Below are 22,860 nucleotides of genomic sequence, written 5' to 3' on the forward strand. Positions count from 1 at the left end.
GGAAAGGAAAGGAAAGGAAAGGAAAGGAAAGGAAAGGAAAGGAAAGGAAAGGAAAGGAAAGGAAAGGAAAGGAAAGGAAAGGAAAGGAAAGGAAAACGGAAAACGGAGAGTAAAGGAGCTTTTCACCCCACATCTAGCTACCTGTACCATTCCCTTCAACTGGGCAGGATGGGACCTGAAGGTACTGTGAGCTTCCCAGACAGCAGCATTGGTGAGAAAAAAAATATTGGGAGAACAGTATATAACTAACTATGTGTTATCTCTGGAACAGGGTATTCCTGTGTTGGTAACTTGTTTGGCATCTTCATCATCAACTCATTAAAGCTTCAGTTCATTAATTAAATATTTAATACATTAAATGAAGTTCTTTCTGTACTGAGGAGCTGAGATCTTGTTGCTAGTTTGCCTGACGCTGTGTATCCTCCTGGGAAGCTCCAATTTGCCATACTAATTGCACAGACTCTTCAGAAAGCCCTGCGTTGTATCTTCTGCTGCTGAGCAAATTGTATACTCCATCTCAGCAGGACAGGAGTCTGAACTGTCAAAATGCACAGAACAACAACTTACTCATCTCCATGGTCCCCCAGAAAGTTTGGGAAGGATATCTGACAAGACACAGGGCACAGCAACATCTCCAGGACTGAAAATAATCTCCAGTCCTCACCTACACTGATGTGCGGGATGGGATGAAGCCATCCCAAACTTCCTTAAATCAAGGGAAGGCCTTTCTAAATCAAGCTGTTAGGTGAGAACCAGTTAAGCTTTCTATTAACATTTGAAAAGGTCACACCACCACCACCAGACTTTTGCCCCTTTTGGTTATATTACAGATGTACTGCCAGTTCACTGAACGCAACAGAGAGAAACCTCTGATGAGAGAAGAGATGCCCAAAGAGGAAGCTGTGAGAAATGGAAGGGGACAGGGTTGGCCCAGCACAGATGAGCTGCTGGTGGAATAGAAACCTAGTCCAGCTGTAAAACCATACTGCCACTGTATCTTTTCTCTCTCTCTCTCTCTTTTTTTTTTTTTTTAACTGAAGCCTTGCTGTTTGCTTCCACTTCTGTCATTATGGTGAGAAATTAATTGTTCATGTGACTGAGCTGTAACAGAAACAGTTGTTATCTCTGGCTGAAGAATAAAGGAAAACTATTTATTTTTCAAACCTCTTCTCAGCCCTTTTCCCTGACTTGCTGCCCCACACCTATTCCTAACCTACAAGGAGAAACTATCAGCCTTCTTTCTATTGATATCTATGTAAGATGAAGGATCCAGTTTCCCTAGGGATACTACCAATGGTCTAAACTTGTCGTTTGCCCTTGTAGGCTCATCTCCTAGACTGAAGTTCAAGATTGAGAATGCTTTTCTGTTCCATGATCATAAGTATAATTCTCAATACTGTGCTGGAGTTCCATCAGATATCTAACAGCCAAAACTAACAGCAGTGMCTACGGAAGGCAGAAATCGAGACCTTAGGTGTCCCATATCAGAAATGTGGCTTTTGTAAAACAAAGAAATTCTATGAGGATGCCATCAGCAGATGGCAGAAGAAATCTAAATGGGAAGAGGCCAGGCCTTTCATGATTAAAAAATGACAGCTCAATGTATGAGATTTTAATAGCGAAGATCAAGCTGGGATGAACAGGTAAAGGACTTATCATAAAAAGCTTAAAAGTATTATTGGGTTTGAGGTGGGAGAGCTTCCCAGCAAGGCAAAAATGTATGTGGACTAAGACTTTTGTCTGGGAAGGGAGAGGAGGAGGAGGAAGTGCAGACTGAAAGCTAATTAGGTTAATTTGCTGAAGTAGTAAATATTGTTTAAGAAACAAGCCTTAGGCATTAGATTGTCTAACTTGGCTCAGGCCACTCTTTAAAGCAAGAAAGCCAACAGTACTGGAATCTTCCTCTCTGTGAATATCTGCAACCTTGAAGTAGGTTTGTCATGGCTGCAAGCCACTCTGCCCTAGGCTGCCCACTCCTTCTGCCTGCTCCTCAGTCATCTTTTCCAAGCAGAATGCCCCACAACATGAGAGGAAAAGGCCCTTGCATGTCCAGCKCTCAGGTAGATGCAGCTACAGCTTCTCCCCCATCCTCTCCCATTGATCAGGGGAGCGGTTTGCATGAAAGTGGTTAGGTGGGAGAGAAACATATTGTAAGATCTGGGTCACTGAAGAGGCCTCTGCAAACCACCCAGATGGACTASAACACAGAGAAAACAACCATGCTGGTGCAGACAACTGTGGTTGACTTCTTTCTGCCCCCAGCACATTTTCATTTCTTTTTTTATTCTTGCTTTTAAAGTTGTGGTTAGAGGGGAAAAACAGAATGAGATGCTACTCTAGGGTTGTGGAGAACATCAGAAGCTGCTGAAGCATTTGGGGAAAGACAACAGTGATTCTCCTTTGGTCCTGAGAAACCACAGAGTCGTACACTCATCAGAGGCTTTCCAAGGTAGCAAGGGCTGCTCGCCCTGGAGGWGGAAAGCAAAGGGGGTACGGGCTTCTTCTTGGTGAACACCAAGATAGAAGCTGAGTGTCTGGGAACTGGGCAGCACAAGAGAGTCACAGAGACAGATACAATGGATTAAGAACTCCTTCCAAAACTAATAAAACATCACCACAAACTTAGTATCCTTTGGTGCTTAATAACATTTAATACATTGACAATATACAGCACTTCCAGGGCTATTCAGACATGGGTAAGGACTGTTAGCTGCGAGTGCAGGAAGTAAATCRCGTAGATAATGCAGGCCTTGTCCAAGGTCATGTTGTGGATCAGTGATGAAAGCAGGGGTCCAACACAAGTCTGTTGATACATGATCTCCTGCTCTGCTCACAGGAGCACAGAATGGAGCACAAAACAAGTGGACCACAGAGCCTCAAGAACAGTATCATCTCTCACTAAGTCCAGATGTCAGGCAGGAGCAATTCTCTTGAAGCCCATGGCATTACATTTTTTTACGTTTTGTTAATTTGAAAGGAATTATCAGAACAGAAAATTTTCCTTAACCCAAATGCCAGGATGGGGAAGAAGAAAGACTATTGGTAGGGCTAGGTCTGGAAAAAGGAAAAAATGCTTATATGAAACTGGTTGTGTTGTAACATGAGCTGTCATCAGTCTTTGCAATCCTCAATTTGGCCCTTTTACAGAGCTAAATTCACAAGAAACCTTGCATACTTGAAAAATCTCAGTGATGTTCAGCCAAGAATCCTAAACCACTTTTTTTTCTATATTCCTTCAGAAAACATTATCTTCCATAACAGTCTAAGGACAATTTTTTTCACACAGAACATTTTTTCTGTTGATTATTTTTGAAGAAACAGCTCTGATGTTGCAGATCTTTCCCAAGGAAAACCATTGCTGTAGTAAAGTCTGAACAGTTGATCACAAAAGGCCTGATTCCTGTCTGAGGGACCGAAATTGCAAGATCATCTGTAATGGGCATTCAAACAAGGTCTCAATATGCAGGATCACAGAATGAGATATGTTTAGAAGTGGTACCTTATATGAAAATGAAATTATCTACCTGGATTTCTATTTGTCAAAGGCACTGTGACATGCACTGTCCAAAGACACATTTTACTGGGGAGGAAGTTGAGGTTGTGACAAAAATACATATGATTATCCCTGCTGGGTTTAAAAAAAATAAATAAGGTTTACAGTTGTTACCACTTTGGATTGACATATTCTATTTACCAGGATCTAATATTTTTTTATGCTTTTCCTACTGCTGATACTGCTGCTGTGCACTAAAGCTTTAATAAGTTAGGTAAATCCCAGACTACTCTTAAACAAACACAAGCTTGGTGTTATGAACATTTCCTTCCCATCCCTTTTAGGGCATGGAAGCAGAAAGGGAGTTTCCTTTGTTCTGCCTTTTCTTTCCTGCAATGCTGAATTACTTTGAAAGACACACATCATCTGCTTTTTGTAATTGGAATCACAATTCTACCCCACCTATCCCCTCCAATATTCTCTCTTTTAAGGCTATTTTCTAATAAAGAACAGGAGACAAAATTATCCTGAAGCATAACCTAGTGAAGTGATACTAGCAAAGGATTTTATCATGCAAGATTTTAAGCCTATTAGATACCCTGCTCAAAATCCTGGCTAGGGTGAGAAGCTATTCAGTCAGTGCTTGTGCTAAAATGACAGCCATGATACTTTCCCATCAACAGTCCCTGCTCCAGCAATTTATTGTGTTTCGATGCAATTGCTGGCAATGACTTAACTGCCAGCATGGACACAACAAATCACTTTCATCATCATGTCAGCTCTCTGTGATTAAATTGTGGATCTTAGAAGGCCCAGCCATGTGGGATCTGTATACAAGGACAGACAAATGCAACCTTGGGTATCATTGGGGCCACATCCATGCATGAAGTGGACAGGCGCACAGCCATGCCCCGTTCCTGTGCCCCATGCCTTGCTGCATGTTGTTGGGCAGAGTTGATGAGGGGGACAGACTTGTCTGACTTTCTTCTTCAGCCTCTGTGGGAAATCCATGCCTCAGTATTAGAGAGCTGTCATCTTTTTAATCAAGGTCAGGGATGTGCTGCTCTCTGATTAGGGTAGTCTTGAGTGAGGAAAGTAGGGTGGGACTAGAGCCAGCAGCAAGTAGTTAAAAGGGACTACATTTTTCATCCATTTGTGAGAGGAGGAGGAGGAACTGTCAACAGAAAGAAACRTGGAGACGAGGCTCCCATCACCATGGCTTCCCTGCACAGATAGCGAGAATAGGAGTGAGGAGGAGTGAGGAGATTCTGCCAAGGGCGAACCAGGACTGTGCTACAAGGAAATAAGAAATAACAGACAGCTCAGGTACCAACTGTGAGGACATTAGTCAATTCAATTAAACCACTTTGAACACACAGTAGTGGTATTTATCTACTTACTGCTTGACCCAAATCATAGTACTCAAGCAATTGATAGTACTCAAGCATCCTCCAGGTGTTGGAAGACCAAGTTAGCCCTATATTTGCTTTCCTAATGTACTACTATCCACAATATATTCCTGTTCCACTGTAAAAATGCCTAGAGAAAAGGCCAAGATATGTCAAGCTGCTAGAAAACAGGATGTACAATAAAAGATTTAGTCAAACAAGTGTAACCTTCTCTTTCGTGTCCATGAACATCTGCTGTCATGAGTGAGTCTTGCAAATCCAGAGCAGAACTGGTTTTGCAAATAAGCAGAAGCTGTAAATTAACAAAAGTCTAAACAAAGATGGTGAAAGTGGCTGGGATTGCCAAGATTTCCCTGGGAATGAATGAACACAATTCTCATCTCAGTTACTGAAGGTAGTCTACAGTCTTTCAGTGCACACAGCCTACCAAAGGCAACAAAGAGAATAACTAACTACTTTTTTAAAAACACCCCAAATGTCTTCCTGGAACAAATCTGCCTCTTGTAGTAGCTTTAATATAGAGCACTAAACTGAGCACATAAATTACACAAATACTTCCCAGAATCTATCTTTTTTTTTTTTTTTTTTTCCCCCCATTCAACTAAGGGGCTAAATTGTCAACCCTGATTGAATAAAGCTCTTGATTTCATTTTGAGGGGGTGTAGTACAAGCATTTACTCCAAGGTCTACAAAAGAGAGGCTAAAACCTTTCTTTGGCATGATTGGAAGGTTTGTGACTCAGTGAACTATGATCTGGGATCCAAAGGTGTGAGACAAACAAGATCCCTGCAAATAATGGAGTTATTGAAAGAGGTTATTGTCTGCAAGACCCATTACTGCAGCATTACTGCAGAAGGTAGATTTGCTGCAGGAAGATATATGTAATTCTGCATCTTCTCTCTACCTGATGCCATAGTCTGCTGTTGCTGTAGCTATTCTTTGAGAGTTGGGGTATTTAAGAAAGAGAACTGCCAGTTACCAAACCCATAGTGCAAATTGCCACCTCCTCACACCTACCAGAGAAATTACTCGTGTGATCACTACCTAACCCATGGCATTGAAAAAAAAAGCAGGTTAGATATAACTAGGATCATTTTGATTGACACAGCTTAGGCAAACTGCTCACAATAATATCTGTGTGGCGTAGCTGGCTACAAAGGGTAGGCAACATCTTACATTGCTCCAGCTGGATCCAGAAAAGGACATCTGCTCTGAATCAGACTAGGGCTAATCTTCTTATTTCTGCAGAAGAACCGAAAGTGTCCTTTTGGCTTAATCCTTTCATTTCTATAGCTGCTTTTCTGTCTCTCTGGATACGCTGCTGCCAGGTTTCAGAGGAATGGTGACACATTCTTTCAACAAAGGGGCAGACTTGCAGGAAAGGTCTCCAGATTACTTGCCACAGTGTTGAAAGATACAGAAGCTGCACAAGGAAATCCCATGCTGTCTTTTCCTACGATGTATATTGGGAGTGATTCAGTTGCTTAAACATAGTMCTCTAGATCCATGGAACAAAGTCTACTTAACCTCAACATTTGTATAATCTTGTGTAGTCCACCAGCCTCATATGGATGTCCCAGATACCCTCAATCTAGGACAGTTTTAGTGGTAGTAGACACTGAGTTTAGTGAACAGAATCTGATATTAGTCYTGACAATTCCTGTATGTTTTTTGATGAGTGATGATTAGAGACAAAAGGGTCTAGGCCACGTATAACAAACCAATTTGAAAACATTGACATGTGATACAATGTGGACACCTGAGGAAATCGGGCCTGCATTGAAAGGCCAAACAGAACAGATGGATGCATACTGGCATTTTTAAAAGTGATTAGCAATCAGTATCTCTAAGATATTCAGGATTCTAACTATCAAAATCAATGCCAAGGTAATTTCAAGTTCACTGTTAGATACCTTAGATGCTTTTCAAAAATCTAACTCCTCACACAGTGTTCCAAATGGGAAAAGACCTTACAAATCCCAGACAGAGACCTGGTACAAATGCAGTAAGACAGAACAGATAAGAACACACAACTACACTCTCAGGAGCCAGGGCTGCACAGAGCTGTGCTTTGATTGTGAAATCCAGGCACCTAGATGAACTAGGCAAGGACAGAGTCAGCCAGGCAAACAAAGCAATGACAGAACCACGGCTTTGCTGCCACTGTTGTGCAATCAACTCTGACATTGACTTGCTGTGAGTGCAATGGGAGAAAATTATTTCAAATTTTACTCCAGCAAGTGACGTAACTTTTTCTAGCAGTATGCCCTTAGGTCTTAATCTAATTCCCAAGACATAAAACTCAACCCTGTTTCACCCCTCCTCACTCCTCAAAGTCATCCATATCCTTTCCCTATGCCTTCTCCCTTCTATTAATTAGACTTACACAACCAAAGACAGCGAAGGCCAATGTTAAATGAATGGAGCTGGCCATGGTATTACCAAAAAACAAATACACATAGGATATCCGGTTAGTTGTCTAAATAGCTGGTACTGAAATTCTCATGTAAGAATTTGTTCATAAGCGGCACTCATTCAATATGCTGGCAAATATATGTGTAAAAATTAAACATTGTTGAGAGCAGATAAACAAGCTGCATTGATTAGATAGTCTGCTGTTAAAAGTTTGTTCGTCTCTCATGGCTTAGTCAAACAAGAGGGTAGATAGACAGGCTGATAGGCTGACAGACAGATAGATAGAATTGTTTCTGCAAACCTGAAGGTTGCGTTTTCAGAGAGCAGCTTGGGTGAAATCAATAAACCAATTTCTGGAAGCTGGAGTACAGCTAGTAATTAGAAAAAGGCCTCTGCAGCCACCCCATGCTCAGCTGTGAGATCTGCCTTCATGGATTTCAATGAGAGTGAAATTGAGTGACTTCAATAATTTCATGCCGGGTTATGGRAGGGAGGTGAAAAAGGGTGAGTTCCCAACCATCTAATAGGTCTCTAACAGCTCAATAATGGGCCCATCCCGTGGGTGATTAAGGATGAAAATAACTAATTTCCGCTCATCTTACAGCCTAATCAGATCACCTCACCCCTATCATTTTCTCCTCTATTTAAAGAGACAGACTCTGTTTCTTTCTGGCATTGAAGGCTAGGAGGATGTGATCATTTAAGTTAGTAAAGAATCTAGTTCAGACTAGGCTAGAGTTAGTGGATTTAAGATACCAGCTTTCTATTGGCTGTAYAGTAATAAACCTTTTACTTCTGATTTCTGCTCCAAAATTCCAGCCTATGAGTTCTGCTCCATTTACAGAGTACTGTAAACTAGAAAGAGGGTGAGACAGGCTTAAATCTGAACCAAATCTGAGTGTCACAAGGCATGGGAATCCATCTTTGTACTTGATTCTTCCTATGCATCAATCTTGTGGCAAGTGATTCCTTGACAGGAAAGACCCTTCAGCACTACTGCTATACCAATCTTCCCCCAGCCAGTAGACTTGATAACACTGGGGCTTCTTGGTCACTCGGAGCAAGCAAGAGGTTATAAAGATGATATAAGGACTGGAAAAATATCATTTGGTCAAGGGATCTCATTTTGCTTTTGCATCAGGACTCTGTTCCAATCTGGAGTGTAAAATTTCGTGTTTTGCACAATGTCATGCTACACATTTTGTCCCAGTTCAGACAGTCCTTCATCTACATTCATGGCCATGGCTCTGTGGACACTGTGTTCTCAGAATGATTCACAGAAATGGACCGTTCAAGTCCTGGCCATATATACAGCTCTACATAACTGTCCTGGTTAATATGGACACTAGGTAACTCCTGATGCAGTATCAAACTGAGCACTRTCAGAGAAGGCAAAAGAGTTGGAAAGGTAAGTCTGGTCAATGCTCAAGGAGCAGCTTGTCTTGACTAATCCACAGCATCAAAGTGTTCATGAAGTCCTTCTTCAATAGAAAGATTTAGACCTTACACTTTCATGGCTCTTGGGAAGAATATATGAAAGCAACAAAGGGGCATAGGGAATTCCCTTAAGTGCACATAGCTCACTGCATATGAGAGGCTACACTCTGCTGCTCTTATTCATCCTCAGAATATATTCTCCAGGACCCTCTGCAGGGAGCCTTTCTCAAGAGTTTACAGCATGCAGTAAGTGACGCCATTAGAGAAGAAGAAAGCAAGATCTATCCTGAGGGAAAGAAAAAGCTAGACAGAGAGAAGAAAAAACTGTCTGAGCCGACTTCTAGCATGCTTGGCACCCTGATATGATGTATGCTCTTCTAATGCATGTAAAAAGCAGAATATGGTTCACATAAAAAACTCAGCCACAGCTGTTTATTCCCATGAGCCTCTGTCAATCAAGAAATCAAGACAAGTTGAGACTTCGGTGATGGCCTTAGTATTGCTGTTCCATTCCACTGTCCAATTAAGCAGCATTCACAGATAGAGAGCTCCAATCTTGGAGTTGGACTTRTCACTGTTATAATCCTATATTATTTGCAAAGAATGTCAGTGTCAAGCCCTATTTCCTTGAAGACAGTACAAAGCACAATGAACAGCAGTTTTCTCATTATTTTCATGTCGGCTTTTCCAGTTAGTTCTGTACCTAAAATATCCATTCAGTGTTCAGTGTTCTTCTAGTGCCACATTCAACTGCTGTTCCGCACAACTGCTGCCTCCCTCTRTCATCCACACCTACACAATATTTTCTCAAATATCCACTTTACCCTTGCTTTTGTTGCTATGGTCTGGGAAACCTCTTGGCCCTCATAACTTATGGTTTGTGCCTTAAATGGTAGCCTTTTCTTCACCATTTCTCACCATTCATGCAGCGTTCATCAAAAACATGGTTGTGTTTAGGACATAATTCTGTRACTGAAAGAGCTGCTGTTATTCCTTATTAACACAGCTTCCCAATTTCTCATCCCGCCTCCAAACACCATATGCAGCCTGTGCAGTCTGTTGGCTCATTTTGCGTGTGTATCTCTGCACTCCTAGAATTTTCAATCAGGAGCATTTCTGCTGGATAATGGCAAACATGTCTGTGCAAGGACATTTCCTGCTGTCTTGAACTTCAGTCTGAGCTCATGTGTGTTTACTAACACTCTTAGACAGCCCATCAACAAAAATGATGGAAGACCAGTCATTTGCAAGCCAATGAGTGAAGGCTGGATTCAGCTTTGCCAAGGTTTTGGCACCCATTACAGTACACAAGAACATTTGTTGCTGCTCCCTGGGCAATTGTTTCAGAGTTTTGGAGGACCATAAGTACAGGGCTGTGAAGCTGTGACAATCCGAATGAGGGAGAAGCATATGAGTGAGATATTGCACTTCTCATTTGAAATGCTTGGCAAAAATATACCTCAAAACTGCAGCTCTGAGAGAGGAGAACTCTCTTGTCCCTTTCAAGGGTTGCAGAGACTCAGTGACAATCAAAAGGCTACTACTGTTAACTATTTCAGTGATGGTAGATAAACGGAGAAATCAAAAGCACCATATGAAGAACTATAGCATTAATTCCATCTCAGCATCTTTGTGTGGAATTTGTGGCTAATGGATGATGCTTGTGAGAACATTTCTGTTTGCATTTCTTTTTGGTTCTATCCTGGCTGCAATATTCTTGTGAGTTTGAAAGAAGACCATAAACAGTCTGGGTTTTCCAAAAGGTTAATTCAGCCATTAAAAAAAAATAAAAATCAAGGCTAAGTTCCAAAGAGAACAAAACAAATGATTAATAATGAACAATTCATGCAATTAAATGTGAGTGTTTATATCCCTCCTTCCCAGAATATCCATGTGCAAATGGCAACCTCCTCACTTCTACTTGTTATTAGAATTTATATGAGAAATATCCATATTTTACCATATATTTCAGTGGCGGAGTGACCTCAGATATTCAGTTTGTGMGCTGCAGTTCTTAGTTCCGACTAAGTGATGTATTTGTCACTTGGTAACATCCTGCTTCTCCAGTAGGTGAGTTGATAAGCATTTTCTGTGTGAAAACATGCTTGTGGGGTTTTCAGCTAAGTTCTATCAATAACAAGTTACTTCTACGAGCCATCACGTTAACTGAATTAGCAATTCTCTTCTGGGCTATTCTTTGTATCAATAATACTGAGAATCTCTTGTGTTCACAGATGACATGGTAAGGGGAAAAGTGTGTTGGATGAAGGGACAGAAACTGAATGCTGAATGAACCCATACTGTACATAAGAGGAAAAATAATCATTAAAATTATTCTTACTGCCCAGAAAGCTAATTCCAGCTTTTCCAGAGAGTCCTATAGTAACAAAGTATGTTCATCCTGTGCATGAGGAGGCAGACACTAACGCACTTCATTAATAAAGGCAGATGTTTGAACTGAGGCCTTCATTACTAACAGATGCATGTGCTATACCTACACACATACACACATACATAGGAGACATGGATTTGCCTTGCTTAATCTGCTACATGTAGCTGGGCTTGCATCCCTTCCCTAAAACAACATGCCACATTTACTCACAGAATTGATCTTCCCAGAAAACCACTTTTCTCATATGTCTAAATCTCTTGGCATAAAACCTGTTATTCTCTTGGCATTAGACTGTTCAATACCTGTCACTTCCTCCTCTCAAAAAAAATTGACTTCCGAGTGACATTATATGATAAGCAGTTATATACTGCGACTTCTAACCAGATGGAGCCCTTCTATCACTTGAGACAACACAGAACACGTGGGATAAATGCTCCCTGCCACACAGCTCCACTATGCGCTGCCTGGCAGACGGAGCTGTTCCTCGCCTTGCAAAACCCTGGCATTTGAAACTTGCCCCACAGCTCTGAGGAACAAACTCTCCACTTGGACATATGTGATAGTCTCAGTGTTGGAAAGGCTGCTGCTCTCAAAGGCATTATCACAGCCAGGTTCACACTCTTTGCTTCTGAGTTTAGCTCAGGATATATGTTCTTGTGGTGACTCTTTCTGGTCCATCTTTTTTTCCATTGCCACTCTCAGGCAGCTAGACTGGTAATTAACTTCTTGTTTTTACAGCAACTGTCTCTAGGGAAGGGGAGTTGATTTTTACCACTCTCTGACATTGCACAGCTGGATTGACATCTCTTTTCTCTTTGTGGTAATCCCTTGTGTTGGGACACACAACTAGATTTGCTTCCTCTCTCTCCAATACTCCTAGGTAGAGAACACAGCTAGATATACTTCACCTTATCTACATAAATGTATCTACGTAAATGGCTTTGCTCTGGTTCCCTTTCTAACTAGTGCCTTCCAGAGCATCTGAACAAGAGAGAAGCTTCACTGAATAGGAAAAAAAGAATCAAACACAAAATCACAAAATTCTTGAAAGATTCTGCTCTTCAAAGTTGCATGCAGAACACCTGCCCATGTTCATTCCTTTCTTTTCTGCTGTAGGTAGCAATGTTCATTCCTTTCTTTTCTGCTATCCCGTTGTTTTAATATATATTCCATCTCTCATTCATTACTGTCAAACATAAGCTTGGCCCAGCGATCGTTGGCGCTAAAGAAAGACTCCACAAACTGTTCCTAACACAAGAATGCATCCATGGCATATCTCAATCTCAGGAAAACCGTAATTCCTTCAAAGTAAAAGGAGTAAAGACCATTTACCGCAACAACAACAACAACAAAATGGAACCTCCTCTAGACTACAACACAATCCAGAGTCACAAAACACAAGAGCTGTGTACTTGAAATAAAACAGAGTTAATATTTCACTAGAAGGAAACAGCAAGCTGCAGACATTAGGCCAAGACATTTGGACTAAACTACTTTTCTGGTAAGTAAATACAGGAGACCCTCACTATGCCTCCCAGCTGGAAGAAATGCCCTCATGCAATCACTCAACAACTCCTGCACTGTTTTCATAGAAGTGGCAGGACCCCTCAGACTCTTTATGGTCAATAATAATAATTATTATAACAATTGCACTCACAATAAWGAAAAGGAACTAATATTCCAGCATCTTAAAGTAGAGTTTTCTGGGCTGTAAAAACAACCCACCCAGCCAGTCGTTTGTCATGGAGCTTAATTCTGCCATAAAATTCTAATCAGCCTGAACAGTCACGTCCCCCTTGCGCCATATCTTTTTATGAGCACATTAACACGGTCGTTAGGGAGAGGGGACTCATATGGACACAAACACGTACAGCGATCATTTATTTCCCCCTCAAACTCCATCCCCAAAGACTCTAATTCATGAGCAGGAAGCAATTTTCCTTCCCTTCCGCTGAGATGGTTCCTGTTTTCCACTGACCCAGACATGCCTCGGCTGTTGTATCATGCTGTTGTGCCACCATACGTATTGCATCGTGTGCTCGTGCACACAAATATCACAAGAACAGGCAGAGCCATCTTTTCTGTAACACAGAACACGTTCCCTCTCTGTGTCATGAATGCGGAGTCACACCACACAAAATGAACAGAGGAAGGTAGGTAGCTATACATGGCTTTTGTACGCTGTTTGTATAGAATAAGGAGCTGGCAAAGCCATGAAAAAGAAAAAGTCACTTTTTCCTTCAAACACCAAAAATCATCTACTACAGAACTGGGAATAAAGTTTGGTAATTCTGCTACAATGATGCAGGTCACTGCCACTCAAAATGAGAGAGAGATAAAGCCAATTTTAGGAGTAGATAGCCAATCTCTAGAGGGCACCTTCATACACACAGGCGATGGTGATGCAGGATGAAGGAGAGGAGGTAAGTCAGAGCAAGGATCACAAGCATATTTGTCCCGTAAGTTTAACCTACTCATTGGCRAGGAAGGCAGCGACCCCATATCTGGTTCATGGCCTGCCGAACAAAAGCATTGCAWACAGAGCCCCGGTGTCACTGCATCCAGCTCGCTTAGTCCCCTTCTTGCAGGCATTAGCAGCATCTGCCTGGGTGAAACAAGAATAAATCAGTAGTAGTTTTAGTGCAAATTATTTCTTTTTTTCCTAATTCTTTCTTTTTTCCCCACCAGTGAATTGTCCCCTCCTTCCATCTCCTATTCACTCTCTATCTCGCTGTATGCAAACCGCAATCCCTCTTTTCTTCTTTATGCTTTATTTTCCTGAACACTCATTAACTCCTCACAAAAGACTGTGCCTAGCGGATCGGAGCTGCAATTATCTCCTGGTTCTGACCCGTGTTCAGCGGTCAGAGATTAGCATCAGCAATAATAATGAAGTGCTAGATGCAGGCAGCTGAATGCTGGGGATTTGACAAGTATCCAGGCTCCTAGAGCTGAAGGAAAGGCAATCCACACAGGGGTCTGTGTCCTCTGGAAAGTGGAAGTTTCTGATTTCAGGGGGAAATTCCAACAAGTCCTTTACTCCTGTTGGGGGATAACTGACCTCTTTTGCAATATTCCAGTTGTTTATCCTGCCTCTACTTCCATTTATTCTGATGTGCCCCATGAACCAAAGAGAAGCTGGAGATATTTCCTGCTACTATTACCCTCTTGCTTTTAAACTTTGCACATGATTGTTCATTTGAGGCATGCAAAAAAACACCTGGAAAACGGATTGCCAAATCATGAACATTAGCAAGGAAATATTTCCTAGACTCCTAAAGGAAACAGCGCTGACTTTTCGCAGCACCAGTACAAGATATCAAAAGTATTAAGCTGACTCTACTGACTTCTACAGTGCCTGCACACTGAGGTTCTCAATACTCCTTTCATGTTTTCAGTCCACCCACTCATCTGTTTAAAGCATTCATCCATCTCCACAGTCCCAGAGTACCATACTGCAATTAAGATTCCTTAGCAGGTTTCAGAGTGGGTCTCCTCGTTTTTCTTGGTTTTTGGCAGCTTTGTTTGCTAAACTGTGTGGTTTTGTTTGTAGATGGGTTTATGATTTCTTGTCTTCAGTTATTGCAAGTAGACTCTGACAAACAGGCAAGTCTTGTAATATGCTTTGGACAATAGTCGATCTTTGGCTCAGACTTATCTCCTCTATCCATCAACACTCTCAGAGCTGTCTCTATGTCACATCCTTGGCTGTACCTCTGTCACAGAATGACCAAAGTGTCAACATTTTCCAAGAAATGTTGGAATTTGCTTGTCACTTAACATCTTCTTGATACTGAAGTGTTTTTCTCAACACGTAGTTTGGAGAGAAGATTCCAATCTTTGTGGGCATCTCAATTCAGGATTAAGATTCACTTGTGCATCTGCTTGGAATTACGTTATATGCTTAGCTGGTAAGCCATAAACTGGAAAAAAAAAAAGAAGTAAAAAATAAAATAATTGCAGAGATACTCAAGAGTGTAGTTCTGAAGTTTATTCATAATTATTGCCAATTAATATACTTGATCTGTTCCTGACCTCATTTGAAATATTCAGTCTTCTAGAAAATGGGGACAAAATTCTCATCAGAGCAAAATTTTTCAAGAGAAGACTTCAAATTCTTCCTGCTTCTGATAGTTTAGAAATAATACAAGAATAAACCCCATCAGAGTATATCAGTATTCTCTGAATCTGCTATCTGCTGGCACCTGGACATTTGGAGTGCAGTGATAACGAAAAGAAAAAAAGATGAAAAAGTTAATTGAAACTTTCTGAACCTCAAAACCTATTCAGCTTGAGATTTGGAGAAAGTTCAGATTTGATTTGTATTCTAGCTGATTAAGCTTGCTCATCCTAAAAATATTCCTAACAATATTTTACAGCTATAAGACTCCCAAGAAAATAACACAAAGAACATACTTGAAAAATTGCTCGTACTGCTACAAGAATGCATTTCAAGCAGACTCCCATCCTCTTTTACATACTTAAATATCTCATGATATTTTTAATCACACAGAATCTTCAAAAAATTATTTTAATGTTTTATAGGCAAAGACAAAGCTCCTGTATACTTGCTGACATTACGAAAGAAACAATATTGTAAGAAAGAAACAATATTGTAATATCTCACCAATCCCAAATGCAGTTTGAATTAAATTGCTATGCGGTGGAAGGAAAAAAAAAAAAAAAAAAAAGAAAGACAAAGCAGCAACATTCCACTTCCCTAAGCATACAGAAAAAGAATTGAACCATATCAGGTTTGTAATCAATTCCAATCATTCCATTTTAGAGGCAAAACAGACTCAAGAATATTTGTGACAGTATCTACAGTTTTCTACCTWGAGGACACAGATTTCAGGCCAACCACAGACAGAAGCAGCATGATACATTTTGTCATGTTAGTTTTCTAGTTACTGAAATCATCTATTGATTGTTTATTGCCCCCTTAGAAATCAATGAGCAAGTCACCACCTCTGCTCTCATCTTGGCTATTTAGAATAGTGCAAAACTTTGTCACTTGATGGCCAAGGGAGATAGTCCAAGGTACATTGGCAATGACGAGTGGAAGTCTACACTCCCACACATTGGTTATTCCCATTTGGTAAATAAATAGTGGATGCTGCTTTGCAGGGCTGTCAATCCAGCATGAAACTCACTTCAGAAAACTGTTCTGAAAGAAGAGAATATCTGCATGGGAAAATGGAGGGATGGGAAAAAATAAATCTCCTGGTATTTTTGTTCATTATTTAAAGCAACTGTTATTTTCTTTCTCACTTTTGCTTTCAAACTTACATTGAGAGGGAAGATTTCTTTAGTAAGCACCACAGGGAGAAACAAAACTTGTGATCAGAGTTTTCAGAGAATGTTTCTTTGTGGCATTTCAGTAAGGGAGAAGTTCTAGAAGAGATGGAACAAGTTGCAATGGGGAATCTCAAAAGCCTTTGAAGTGCTGCTCTGATCTCTGCCGGTTTAAATCTCACGTGTGCAATCGCTTCAGGTGACTATGCACTTCAGCCTAGAAACTAAAAAACAGGTTCCTCAGAAGAGTGGCACTTCAGGTGGCACTGAGTGGGTAATAAATCTCACCAGCAGATACATTCTGGACTCAAAACTGAACTGAGCACCTTACATATGGTCAGCCATGGTGATACTTGGGTGCAGTGCCGTAACTCAACTTTTCAGCTGTTCCCATGCCTATAATGAACCAACTTGGTAGGAAGATTGAGATTGTATGTCTATACTACTTTCTACATTCACTCTTTTGAGAACACCAGTTAGCTAGGGGATTACTCATGCACTATCAACAAGGCCATCGGATGAATGCAGACTGCATAACTTAGTATGCCTTGAAGAGGCCTGGAAAAGCCRGTACATCATAGAACCACAGGTAGGGAATACTGCATCAGCAAGATGGAAGGGAAAATAGATTACTAACAAAGACAGTGTCGTTCAGCTCCTTGATAACTTTGGCTAAAGTTAGTAGAGCCTGGAGGACATGCTAACTTGGCATTTACACAGAACGGGTGAAGCTTCCTAGCTGTTAATGGATGTTCCCTTTGTTAAACCATTTCTCTTGGTGAGCCCATCTGTAAAAAAGGATTACTGCAATTTCCCTCACTTTCTAAGCTGCTTTGAATCTTGCACATGAGAATTATTAAGTGCTGGTATTACATCTATTTTAAAAAGTGCTAAAAAAATAAGTCAAAGTCATCAGCTTAGTTTTATAATGAGCATTGAGCAATACTCATAAAATTATATACTGGGATCTGAGAGTACCTGATTAGATAGATCTTACAGTTTTGTTCTGCTGTCTGTTCTACCTTTCTCTGATTATCTTTTCTCCTTCAAAAGCTATGTAGCTGTATTAATTAAATTTTGTAGTGGTATCAAGGATCAGACTGCAAAGTCTCAAGAGTAGAGGGATGCTGCATGTGTTGATCTGCAAACAATGTCAGCACTGGCTTCTCTATGCAGTGATCCACCTCTCCTTACATCACTACATTCCTACCCTAAAAAAAAAAAAAAAAAAAAGAATTTAAAGTTGAGAAAGAATTCTTAAAAGGAAGCTAAACTGCAAACTTGGAGACCAATTCTATTACTGCCATTTCTGGCTAGCCTACCTGCAGTGAGGCTATTTACACCAGAAGGATTTTTTCTTTTTTTTTGAACAGGTGGATGGAGAGTTCTTCTGCATCTCACCTACTTATCTGATAAGCAACTAATCAGGCATCAAATCAAAACGATCTTCATGCAGTAATAATGTGGGGCAGAATCAAAAGCCAAAGGTGAGAAGTAATAGGTATCCTGCCCATCTACATGCATATGACCATGTGATTTTGGGGATTCAAGAGTATAAAAGATAATATTCACCAAAGTACACCTGAACAATGAAAAGTTTGAACAGAGCTGTCTCTGTTTTGACGGTGTGTTCAAAGAAAGCTGTAACATTCAGGTTGAGGGATAACAGAGACAACATTCTCTCCAGCACAATCTTAGTGCACACAGTAGCTATGCAAGCCTGTTTGTGTGTGCCACACTAGGCAATTGCAATACCAACAATATTTCAGGACACATTAAACCTAAACCACTCGACAAACTACTCAACAAACCTAAATCACTACAGCAAACCTGGTCCTTGGAAATCCCAGCTCCATTGGAATCAGTACAAGAAGATCTTGTGTTATTTACCAGACAGAAAACATTGCTCTGCAGGACTGCCAATTCAGCATGAGATTCACTGTATGGAAAGGAGAGGAAATCTGCATTGTGAAAAAAAGTCAAACCAGTATGCCTCCTGAAGAAAGCCAACATCAGGAGAAGCAAAAATGTGGTTGTCACATCTCAAGGGAGGAAAGTATTTTTTGGTGGGTGGAGGAGAAGAGAAATAAATATCCTAGAGGGATGCTTCTACAAAAATTAATAGTCAAGTGTTAGAACAAAAGAAAAGAAATCTATAAGGATTAACAGGCTTCTACAAACCTCTGAGAGGTGTTTTGGGCTGTCTTCGGTCCCAAGCAGACCCACCACTCACCCAGGCTGATTTATTTGAGCTTGAATTTCCCTTCTAAGCAAGAGGACTAGAAATGCACAGGGCTTGGCAAAAAGAGTATGTTTTCAACAACCAACCCAAACTCCTTTACATTTTTCGCCCAAGACCTTCTCCTTTGGGACTCATTGATCTTATTCCTCCAAATCCTGCTTCAAAATCTGCTTTCTTGTAGCTTTCCAAGAGGCTACTGTAGAAGTCATTCCCCTAAATAATAAAATTCAGCTAAATATATCCTAATATGAAAATCAACATAGAAACACCAAATAACTATTTTGATGGATATCACAGTATGTGCTAAACTAATCATTTGCTCCCTTCTCCCATCATTGCTGACTCCCCTAGTCTTTGCAAAAAAGACTTCTCATTCCGAGGAGCTAAAGGAGTTTATATGATTCTTCCAAGGCTAAAGGAGTTTATATGACTCCTTTCGTCTAAGACGGAGACATGAGAACAGAAAGTCTCCTGGCTTCTTTCATCAGACAGCCTGTCTGAAAAGAGCTGTCCCCTAGTAATGAGAATCATGGCAACTTTTCATAAACTGCAAAGGGAGGCTAGGAAGATGARCTCAGACCTGGACATCCAATGTATAGATGTTTAAAGTTTGGGCAAATTAAGCTCAGCCTCTGTCTCCCATGAGCTTACAAAAAAATATGAACCCAGTGACAGAGTTCATTTTACCAACCCTACTACAATCACACCCAAACCACAACTTCTTTCACACTACAGCAGCACTGTGGCATCAAACAATAATGTTTTTCAGCCCAAATGATTCATTTTCCTCCTTCAAAAAAACGTGCTTTCTGTCACCAGCCAATAAGCCCTATTTTCCAATCAGCTTTTGAAGAAAAGCTAATCTGACAAGAGTCTATAGGCATCAGGGTTGTTTTGTGCATTTTATCCAGCATATAAAGTACAGTACACCCACCACAGTGCAGAAAATTAAAAATTAAGGGTAATTAAAGGAACAGGATAATTTTTTCAAAAAGTTTAAGACTCTTAAAAATTTCTTTCTTCTATATTCAGAAAGCCTTGTTCAGGAAAACAGAGAATCACTGACCTGTGATTCATCTTTGCTTGTCTTTTCTCTTGCTGTGACTTTTAGCTTGATAATGCAGCAGAATTCTATTTTACTGAACTTCCCTTGAAGGGATCATTTGACTTTAGAGATCAAACATAACTTCCCAAAGAAACAGTCTCCATGTGTGGGCAGATGTCTTTGCCATGATGATTAGTTAGCCATCAGCTAGATCAGATTAGAGGTGATTTCTTCTGTTGCTTTCCAAAGGTAGGGAAGAATTTGCTATATCTTATGTAAAGTCCACTTGGATGCAGGTATGGAATGCCACAGCTTGTAAGGAGTGCTAATTAGAGCACTCCTTGGATTGGATTAGAAGCCAATTGACCCACGTTAGAATTAAAGTGCCTTGCACAACCAAACCCCGTCCTAGCAAAATAGCTGCCTTACATTTTTGCACACAGATCACAGGGAGCAGGGGAGAGGGAAGGAAGGGCACTGCTTTATGGATTCCTATTCTTTGCCTGTAATGGTTCAAAGGGGTCCTTGAATGCCATGAATCCTCACACTGGAAGTCAGCTGTATACAGATGTCCAGCCTACTCCTGCTTTCTTCATGTTCCACAGGCTGCGTGCAGGAAGCCCACACACCACTTCAATGCAATCATTCTTAAAATGAAAGTTAAAAGAATGAGAGCAAGTATTTAGATCTACCTCCCGAAAAATAACTACTATTTATATAATTAAGTCCTTTTTAGTTATTTAGCTAGCCTCTACTTAGCACCACCTCCCACACAAAAGTCTCTTCACAGTGTCCTTAGATATGCACTGGACCTTGCCCTGCAGAAGTGGTAGGCTCACCAAAAACCTGAATTAGTGCAGCCACCTGTGTAATTACAGAGAAAAGAGCTGGTAGAAAAGCTACTTTAGTATGGGGTGGAATTGCACACACGTGCAGAGACACGGGTCAGAAGGTGCTGAAGTGACTTTGAAGTGAAGATGTAGATGTTTCTTCTTTTTCAAGACTGTATGTAAGTTTACAAGTGAAGCAGGACATGAACTRGGCTCTCAAAAGCTCTAGACTATTCGCTTTTTTTTTTTCTTTTTTTTACTGGTTACTTGAGATGTTACTTTTGTTGCTGTTATTACAGTGAAGAAAATAGTACAAAACAGTACCTTTAAATGTTTATCTGAATAAGACCAATCCAGACTGTTCCTTACGATTCATTAGCCCATTTCTTCATTTATCTTCATTTCACACAGCCGTTCAGGCCAGAAAAGTTGTCTCTGCCAGGAAGCTTTTGGAAAGAGAAAGTGTCATGAGAACTGCTACAATTACAGATCTAAGCCACAGCAGCTGGGTCAACACAGCCTTTTTGAAAACTTGTTTTTTTGTGCCTACGACCATGTGTTCATATTCATATATCTCTCTTTTCATGCATGTCTATTTTCTTCTGCCTTCCTTTGTTAAGAAAAGGCTACTACTCTCTGCAAATTCACAACAGCTTGCTGGCAAACTCTCAGTGTTTGCAGCAGTATGATGTTTGCAGATTCAGAAGAAACTCACTAAGCAAATACTGAGTTCTGCTGCTCTGCAGCAAGTGTATATTTTGGAGTGATGCTCCCTGAACTGTGCACAGGAAGCTTTCCTCAGCTTACACAGTTGCACTGAGCAGTGACACATAAAAATGCAGTAGGTAAGGTAAAGATATAAAAGGGATCTCTTCCCAGTTTAGAAAACCAAGTTTTAAAATAATCCCATTCCCAAAATGTGCATATTTCTCTCCACTTCTTGTACAGGGTGAACAGTGCAAACTAACTTTTGATACAGTTTTCCTTCACATGATTCCGCTAATAGCAGTGCCAACATAGCAGAAGTGGCAGCACAGGGGCAAGAATTGCTTAAAACAGCTTAGAAATTGTTTTTAATCCTCACAGCAAGGAAAGGCTATGTAAAAAATGATACAAGAACAGAAAAGCAGCCTTAGGATGGCACATCCTTTCTTTACTTTCTCATTTTCCAACAGAGTGAGGTGGATACAGTTCAGGGCAGTTAGCAGCCTGAGCAGAGGCCAAATGGAGTCAGCAAAGCAGAAGTAGGAAAGGAGAAAATAGGATGTGGCTGTTTCAGAGTGAGTGTGTCCTCCCAGCCCACTCCACGTCATCGTGGCTGTTGAACAATCCTTGAGCTGGTTCTGATCTGCTGCCTTAGAACATTTCCGAGGCGCTCTTCTGGAGTGTGCTTTTGAGCGTGTCTTGGCTTTCCACAGCATTATGCATACTCAGCATGAAAAAATATCTTGGATTCAACCATGGATTGGAAATTCAGGAATTTAAAAAACATCAGGTCTTTCAAAACTAGTTAGAGTCTGATTTGTTACCTTATGTCCAACCAGTGCTACCTTGGTTTAAAGATTCAGAGATTCTCCAAGAAGAAGATTGTCCAAGTTTCAAATCTTCCTGAACTTTTCTGATCCAGAAGAAAATCTAAAAGAAAGCCTTATTTCATTTTCCTGGTGGCCTCTGCASTAACTCTTCTCCAGTGAATGATTTGCTAGCCAACAGAAACAGAATTCAGTCTCCATGTTAGCAYAGGACACACACACGCAACGACCATGGGCTACAGTTCAAGCTGGGTCACAACAGACTCTATGGACCTATCACAGCAGAAACAACTTTCCAGGCATAAAATGGCTTAATATCTGAAGGCTTTCGTATCTATTCATGTCTTCACTCTAGATCAGAGATCATTTCATCAGGCAGATTTCAGAATATTTCAGAATATTTCAGAATATTTAAGGTTGGAAGGGACCTCTACAGATCATCTAGTCCAACCTTCCTGCTCAAGCAGGCACACCTAGAGCATGTGGCACAGGGTGAAATATCTTAGGACCATGTACGATGGCCTATAGACCCAATGGAGAAAATGCCAGGAAGGCATTGCAGGACTGGGGCCTTGACTCCTTCACATGTGCTTGACAGAGGTTGGTTTGCCGATTTAAGAGAGCCACTGCTCTCCTCATTTTTTTCTTGTATGAAAGAGCCTACTAAGCTCGTTCTTGCCACTCTCCCAGTATCACTTCCTCTCTGGTACCCTGCTAAGGGCAATGGCATCTCCTATGAGAGTAACATACCTCAGGATATTCAGGCCTTG

Source organism: Nothoprocta perdicaria, unplaced genomic scaffold (genome assembly GCF_003342845.1).
Source record: "Nothoprocta perdicaria isolate Ctin4 unplaced genomic scaffold, notPer1 scaffold_371, whole genome shotgun sequence".
Classification (NCBI taxonomy): Eukaryota; Metazoa; Chordata; class Aves; order Tinamiformes; family Tinamidae; genus Nothoprocta; species Nothoprocta perdicaria.